This window comes from Candoia aspera, chromosome 2 (assembly GCF_035149785.1).
Source record: "Candoia aspera isolate rCanAsp1 chromosome 2, rCanAsp1.hap2, whole genome shotgun sequence".
NCBI classification, from domain to species: domain Eukaryota; kingdom Metazoa; phylum Chordata; class Lepidosauria; order Squamata; family Boidae; genus Candoia; species Candoia aspera.
In genome coordinates this window covers 200,322,034-200,330,686 of record NC_086154.1, presented here as the reverse complement: position 1 = coordinate 200,330,686, position 8,653 = coordinate 200,322,034, and the positions used below count along the sequence as shown (strand labels likewise).

Here is an 8,653-nt window from a genome sequence, read left to right as displayed (position 1 = left end):
TCCCCCCCTTCCCCTAATAACACACATACATTTCTTTGTGGCACTTGGAAAAGATGCCTCTGTGCTGGCTGTCTCCAGATTCATCTGCTGGTAAAAGCCTGGACTGCAGATACGCTTCAACCCTTTCTGTGAGGCAAACAGGAGCTTGTGAAACAGGAAGACTCTCCAAATTTTAATTGTCCATCTACAAGGAGCACTGGCTAGGAAAATGGACTTCCTTGAATAATGGATAAGGTGTTAAAAGAATTACAGTGGTAATGAATGCAATGAATTAAAGTGCAGTCATTATCGTGGTTCAGCTGCCTGATTCCAGTGCTCTTCATTCCGTCTGCCCCATCTTGCTCACCTCATTCCTGCACACTTTGATATTTCCCCCGCCTTTCCCTAGCTTTTGTCTGGCAGGCCTTCAAGCAAGGGCCTCAACAATTACCCTGCCATTCTTATGGTGTCATTTCTGCAGCTCTCTTTCCCTGTTCTGACCTGTCATCGTCAGGGATCCTGCTCACAGAACTGTGACCAGGCAGCTTTCCTTCCCTGTCCCTCCTGCTACTGTTCCAACTGTTTATGAAGCCCTGTCAGCCTTAGTCAGGTAAACATTTGTCAACAATTATTGCTCAGGGCTTTCTGAACCAGCTAAGTCGCTTCTTTTTTAGTCCTTGTCTAGTGACTGTTTGCAGTTATGACAGTGATAAAAAAGTAACTGACCAATCCTCGCATTTACAACTGTTGCTGGTCTGTAAAGCAAAGGAAAGCTGAAGTAAAATCATAAGCTCAGTTGTGGTTTCACTTAGCAACCACTTCACTTAACAACCGAGGTTCTGGTCCTAGTTGTGGTCAATAAACAAGGACTACCTGTACGAGCTACTGTATTTGCTTTTAACATTTGAGATCTTTTTTTTTTCTTTTAATTGTTATTTGGCTCTGGCTTTCAGCTGCATGCCTAAAATGACAAAATTAAATAATCTTAATGACATGGTTAATTAATTAACACCTAGCTATAATTATAACTGAATGGTTATCTAGGCACCAATTTAAATAACAAAGCAACAAATAAGTAAATAACAGGATTGGTAAAAATCAGATGAAAAGCAACCACTGAAAGCACCAGTCCAGTAAAAGATGAGAAAGGCCTGGGAGAAATGCACATGGGTATCTGAAGAATCTTGAGGTTTTTATCAAAACAAGAAATGCATTCTTGTGCCACAAACTCCACCCCCTCATACATGCATAGGACAATGATGCATAGATAAAAGGGGTGGGGCTTTTGGCACGATGGCATAATTCTGCTTTCATCATCCTACTGAATGCTGCTGCTAATATAACAGATGTAAAGCCATTTAAAAACAAAACATGACAGCAGAAATATTCTGGATTAAAAGGTTTTTTTGTAAAAGGATATTAACATTTGAAAAGATGACAAAATAGGCACCAGGCAGGCCTCTCTGGAATGGGATTTTATAAGTAGGGAGAGGCTATTAATGAAAGGACTCTGCCCTTCTGAGGGCAGTTGAAGCAGGGCTGTTGTAGGAAAATGGGACAAGAAAATGCCCATCTAGATGCTTCTGCTGCAAGCTGTGAAGGATTTTATATGAGAACAGCAGTATTTTGAGTGGGCCCAGAAATGAATTAATAGCTAGCAAACATAAAAGAACCATAACACTCAAGTTTCAATCAGTAGCCTGCTGCAATGTTTTTTTGTCCTAAAGAAATTTCTGGACAAAGTTCATGGGCCAATTCATGTCTAACACCTTGCAGTAATTTATATAATTGGCAATAGCATTTATATAACATATTTTAAAGATCAAAGAGCTTCACACCAGGGCTGTGCAAACCCTTTGAAAGTCATGCAGGAACAGGTACAAAGCATCTCTTTCTGAATCACTAAAGCAGCTCATCTTTCTCCAGGCTGGTATAACTGCTTCGTAAGCTGCTCTCGGCTGCCTTTGCGTATCCCATCAGGGGAAGAACTTGAAATTAAGTACGCAAGAAGCTGCTTATGCTAACTCAGCCCACTGGTGTATCCGGTAGTGCTTCTCTATAGTTGGCAGAAGTCTTTCTCCATTTTATTTGGAGATGCTGTAAACCAGCGTTTTTCAATCTTGGCAACTTTAAGATGTGCGGACCTCAACTCCCAGAATTCCGCAGTTAGCATGAGCTGAACTTGGGATCTTTCAAGACAGGCCCACCTCCTCACAACTGTTGTTGCTTTGTTGTTGTTCTTATTGTTCTCACGGCTACTGGGGTACTTGTAATCTGGCTAATAATTGATATTTTCTGGATAGGTTATAAGTTTAGTAAAAATATTCAAAGAACAGAAAAAAAACCAAATTTAAATATTTAAAACAATAAAATGCAACTGACAAATAAAAGTAATAAATATTACAGGAAAACCCTTGCCAGCCCACCACCTCACCCTCAGTATTAAATGTGAGATCTCAGCAGACAACCTGAAGTTCCTCTCTAGCTTGGCAGTAAGCCAACGTGTTGGCTGGAAAGCCGGTAGTTTGTAAAACCCGGCATGGATCTGCCAATCACCGAGACCGATTATCAGGATTATCAGTTGGAGCCTCCCACTCCCACTTCCCCAATTAAGGGTGGCTCGTCCATCATTCCCCCCTTTGATGCTGAAGTGAAAAGAACTCACTTTAACCTTCTAGCATCACGGTACTGCCGCAGATTCCTGTAGTGAGCAGAGGTGGGCTGATGCAGGTAAGCCTGATAATTAGGATCCTGATTAGCAGTGACAGAATTTAACACCATCATTTTAATAGATTGTCTTGTTAATGGAACACAAGCCCTCAGTGCTTGGGTACAAAGGGGCATACATTGAATCAACACACAAAAGATTATCACAACTGCTATAATAAAGCGAAAGCTTAAAAATATACTGCGTAGCCATCCAAAATTTGGAAGCCAAGAAGGCAATAAAAAAAAATCCCATGCTTCCCATCACAGATCTTCACTACCGCGGGGGCCATGCCGTTGGGATATGCCTCTCATTTGGTTTGCTATATCCTGTAAGTCTTTGACATTATCAGGGATATAGGTACAGCGATGGGTGAAGCTGCTTGGACAAGCAGCAAATTGTTTCAATCAATAAAGAAAGAAAGAAGTCCAGTTGCCATGACTCAATCTACAGATAATTCCACCTGGATGATTGAGAATCTTCATCAACATATTGCCATGTACTTTGGGAAGAAACCCTGAAGTTGGTGCAGAAATTTGAAAAGGTAGCAAGAAAAGTGGCAGACTACAGGAACCACCTATGTTTCAACTTAAGATGCAAACAACAGAGTCTCATCCCAACAAGCCTATGCCTGGGATCCACAGTAAAGGGTCACAGAGCAGACAAGATCCTTCAGAAGGCACAAAGAAATCTTCTTAATGAAAGAATAAGACAGGTCCACTTCACCATTGACGCCTTGCAACACAACGCTGAACACCTTCACCAGAAACTCACGGCCACCCTTCCTAACCCAGTCCTGGACAGAGTAATCCAGTTTGGTAACAAAACACAATAGGCCCAACACCACCAAGTGAAGCAGAGACAAACTAAGAATTTTGACATCCTTCTCTCCAGCAGTAAGCAGAAACAAAGAGCTGAAGAACCCGCTGGGAGGAACAACAACAGAGGTCAAAAAGAACATGTGGGTTAAGAACCTCTCAGACAGGGAACTCACCCAGTCAGAAAGAGATGTCTTAGCCAAAGGTCTTAATTTTGCCATCACCCCCAAGCAGGTTCTGGTGGTGGAGTTCATTACGGCCACAGAATCTGCTGTTCGTAACAACCATACTGTATTTTATTCTGTGTATTTATGGTTATGGTTTTTAATTGATTGTTATAAACTGCCCAGAGTCCCCCGAGGGGAGGAGATGGGTGGGGATAAATTAGATAGATAGATAGATAGATAGATAGATAGATAGATAGATAGATAGATAGATAGATCATCTACCCATTGAAGAAGCAGAACAACTCCAGCTTAAAATCTCTGCAGTGCTATCCAGTGCTCAACCTCCTCCACCTCCAAAAATCTCACCACCCAAGAGAGGAGATCCCTGACAGCCCTCAGCAAATATGAAATCACTACCAGCCTGCCTGCAGACAAAGGAAGATGCACAGTTGTACTAAACTCTGCAGACTACCATGACAAAATTACCTCACTCTTGGATGACCACCACACATACGAAAAGCTGAAAAGAGACCCCACCAGCAATTACAAGAAAAAGGTGATAGCTTGAAACAATTGGAACAAGAGGGCTCCATCGATAGGGCAATCTACCACTGCCTGTATCCTGGAGAAGCCCCCCCCCCATCTATAGATTCCCTAAGATCCACAAGGAAGGGGCACCTCTCAAAGCCATTATCAGCAGCATTAATTTGGTAACATATAAGATGGCCAAACACCTTGCCACCATACTAGTACCTCTGGTTGGACACACTGACCACCACATTCATTACTTGGAAAAAATTGTTGCTAAAGCTAGGGTCCTGAAAGTGGATACAGATGAAACCATGGTCTCCTTTGGTTTTCCACCTGCTCGTGGGCGCGATCTAGAAGAGGTGAAAGTCGTTTCCTGCCAGTTTCTGTTCCTCCTGCTCGGAGTCTTTGCTTGACTCCATCAGGGACTTCACATCTGGATCCTTTTGTGCCAGTGCTGTCGTAGCTGTCGCTTTGCGTCTGGTCGGCAGGGTCTTAGTTGGCTTGGTTCCTCCTTTAGGTGCATCGGACTCCCCGCATGGGCATTCTGCTGCTCGTTGGGACTTTCCCGCACTTGAAACAGCTGCCTCTTTTCCATGTGTGCTCTTTCGGATCCTCTCTGTCCCAGAATAGCTTTCGCTGGGTGGAGGGAAACTGCCCTGGGGCTCCAGTTTTCTTTCCTGTTGCTTGCACTCGGAGTTGCCTACGGAATTGGTATTGAGTATTCTCTACCTCCCCTGCTAGGCAAATCCATTCTTTTAAGGTAGGAGGGTCTCTGCGGCAGAGCACCTATCTCAGGATCTCTGGCTGCAAGCCCCCCTTGAAATAGTTAATCTTAGTGGTCTCTGACCAGTCCATAACTTTCCTGGCAAGAGCTTTGAACTCCATGGCATACTCCGCCATGGTTCTCCCCCCTTGCCTAAGTTGCTGGATGCCCACCTTCACTTTCATCTTGTCGAGTGGGTCCTCGAACCGCTCTCTCAGTGCCCTCATGAAATCTTGTAGGCTGTTCAGCTCAGTGGCCATGGCATCGTGCTGTTGCACAAACCATTCCGCTGCTGGTCCCTCAAGCCTGGTGCCATCTGGCTCACTTTCTTGTACTCAATGGGAAAGCAAGACCCATATTCCTTCATGTAGATGGACACGTTGGTCAAGAAGAACGCCAGCTGTCATGGATCGCCATTGGATTTAACTTGTATTTCTTTCGGGGTCACAGCTGGCATTGCTTCATTGTGTGCAGCTCTCCCCCACTTGCCTTGGCTCTCCAGGTGGCCTCCACTCTGTCGGTGCCTCACTGGAGATTCAAAATCCTGGGTTGGGGTTAGGGTGCGTCGCCTTCCTCATGGGTCTGGTGATGCCACTCTGGATAGCTGAGTCGAAATCTCTGCTAAGGGGTACGCCATGGTTTCAAGGGTTTTCAATACTAGTTGCAGTACCACTTCCATAGCTGACATCCTCGCCTCCAAATCCCGCATTTCTTGTGGAGTCCCGTTGCGGTCTGATATAGTCTCGTGGGACCCTGGGCTCCGCACCTTTACTTGTGCCTCCACATGTGGAGGTGCTCTTCCTTCCCCCTCCCTGGCACCAGACTGCAAAGGACCCATCTTTGGTTCTTCTATGATCATGCTTGGTGTCTGAGGCTCCCTCTCGAAATTGAGGGAGAGAAGAGCACTTTCCAACTCCGTAGTGTTCAGCCGGGGTTTCACTGCTCCCAGAGCAATCCTCTGACTCAACTTTTTCCTCTTCCACCTTGGCATACCGCACTGTCCTCTCTGATGATGGTAGAGGCGATGGCTGCTTGGCTTGGGATTTTCCCTGTTTAGGCATGATTTGTTAACTCTCAGCTGAGTTACTTTCTCAGGAAGAGTTTTCGAATAAAACTAGATTCACAGCTTAATGTCAGCACCTGATCATTCGAGCATTCACACAATCACAGTCAAGAGGCTGAGGTTCCTTTAACTGTTTAATGAAGCGAAATGAACTGTACAGAAGTAAAGCTGCGAATGGAGAGTTCCCACTCAAACCTAGATTTAAAACTACATTCCCTTAGTTTGTTCCCTTTCCCACGAAAGTATGTCACCCCCCCTCCCATCCAGGAGTTGTTCCTGGTGTATCTCAATTCATTGTCCTTGATGTTTTCCATAGCCATAATAATCCATTTCACACTCCAACCTCACACCCCCTCCCATCTGGTGACACAGAGTCTACACCATTCACAAGGAAATGATGGCAGATCCTCCAATAAGGGGTTCTGTGAATCCTCTGATTGGGGGGATCTGACACCTTGGACCATACTGGATCGGCGCAGTCCCCACAAACCCAAAATTCTCCTTTGTGAGCCCAAAGCTTCTTTGTCACCCCTCATCCTTTCTCTGTTCCTAATTTCCAAACAGACTCATAGTAATCATCAGTCTTTACACTTCCCCCTCCATCTCTGGGTACATATAAATATGCGCACCTGTCTCCCATGTTGCTTCCATCATAATGTGTCACGGGGGTCCAATTTTCCTTAATCCCTGGTGCCCAATAGCAGTCTTTGGGGTTAGGATCCCATTTACAATTCCACTCTTGATCCCAATTGCTGTATGACTTCCCATGGTGAGCAGAAAATGGGGAGGGCCCTTCAGCACCCGCTAGTGGTTGAACAGTCTGTCCTCCTTGCTTGGGGGCAGGACTAGGGCTTCATAGGTAAATAAGGTGATCCCTTTTTCTGCATCTAAGGGGAGCCGAGCACAAATGTAACAGTTGGAGATATTGAAAATTTCCCTGTACCTGACAAGGAACTGAACAAAAGTATTAGTTTGTACTGAGGGGGACAGAAGGAAGAGGATCCACAGCTCCTTCATCCTAGCACAATTGTCCTTAAATCAACACTGGGGCTCCTTGTCTCAATGTATGTCTCAGCGATCGGGATCAGCTGGGTTCCTCTAGCCTGTTCCTTAACAATTGCTGCAATCACTGGGGTTTGTCTCCTTGGGTCCCTGGGTACTTGGATTGGGACAGCCTTGGGGATGGCCAGGAGACTTCTTCCCATCCAATATTCAATATAGATATTAGCTTAAAAAAGCAATCATTACAACCACCAATAAAAGGTCTATTATAACAAGTTCTGCAAGCACAAAAAAGACAACTTATGAATGAGAATTCTCCTGGAATCAGTTAGACAAGGCTGATTGTACTTTGTTCTAACGGAACTTGGGGGTTATTTCGTCCCATCAGCTGTGTGTTGGAATAAAAACTTTACTTCATTCAGTGGGTCTATTGGTTCCACAGCCATCTTGCTGTTCATGAAGTCCAGTTCCTCTTCTTCCAATGGGACTGGGGATCTCTTGGCATGGTTATAGCGGACCCAGGTCTTGATTCCTTCCACATTTAGGGATGTGTGGGTGGTCAAAAGCACCTGATAAGGGCCCTTCCACTTAGGCTCCAAGGTGCTGTCCACTGGGCTCCAACATTTTATGTACACCCAAACGCCTGGCTGAAACGGATATACCACATGGTTGAGTCCAACTGGCTGGTTCAACTGCAAATATTTAGAAAGAGAAGACAAAGCAGCAGACAACTGTACCAAATAATTATTTACAATTCCTTCTCCCACCTGGTGAATATTCTGATTATGAATAGTCTGCATTCCTGGATATGGTCAGCCATACAAAATCTTGAATGGACTCACCCCTAGCCTCTTTGGGGTTATTCATAGCTTCAACAAGGCAATAGGTAAGGCCTGAGGCCAAGGCAACTGGGCTTCCTGGGCAATTTTGGCCAGGTGTCATTTTAGCAGGCCATTGGCCCACTAGCCTCCAGATGGTAGGTGTAAAGTTCTGACACAGTTGACTCAATAAAATTCTGACTCATGCATTCAGATGAAATGCAGATTTCAGATTTATTGATGATCTGTACAGATGTTAAGCAAAAAGCCACGACTAAAAAAGTTTTCACACAGCTACATGATAAAAGACACATAGGCACATCAAAACCTCTCCCACACTCCCCCCCCCCCACTTTTCCCTTAACAGTCCAGCATTCCACTCCTGGCTAGCTGGTACAACCTTGGATTTCTTCTCACTCTCAACAACTTCTCCCCCCGCCCCCATCCAGAGCTTGAGATTTGTTGCTTCAATGGCAGAGAACACAATCAACAGATCTAACAACTCTTTGATTGTGTGTTCTGACAGTAGGCTGAGTGATATTTCCAGGTGATATATAGAGCTTGTGAAACTTCCTGTACTATTTTTGACACAAAATGAGGATCATTATCTGATACAATTTCTCCCCAGGATAAACCAAATCTAGGGATGATCTCCTTGAACAAAACCTGGACCACCTCTCTGGTTTTATTGGTGCAAGTAGGATATGCTTCCACCCATCCCAAAAAGGTATCCACACACACAAGCAAATAACGGTATCCTTGCTTTCAGGGAAGCTCAGTAAAGTCCACCTCCCAAAATTGTCCT

At 44.6% G+C, this 8,653-nt stretch overlaps 1 pseudogene; it reads left to right on the top strand.

Annotated features, from left to right (window-relative positions):
• The first annotated feature begins 2,518 nt into the window (after positions 1-2,518).
• LOC134490210 (uncharacterized) lies at positions 2,519-4,615 on the top strand (annotated as a pseudogene).
• Positions 4,616-8,653: the final 4,038 nt, after the last annotated feature.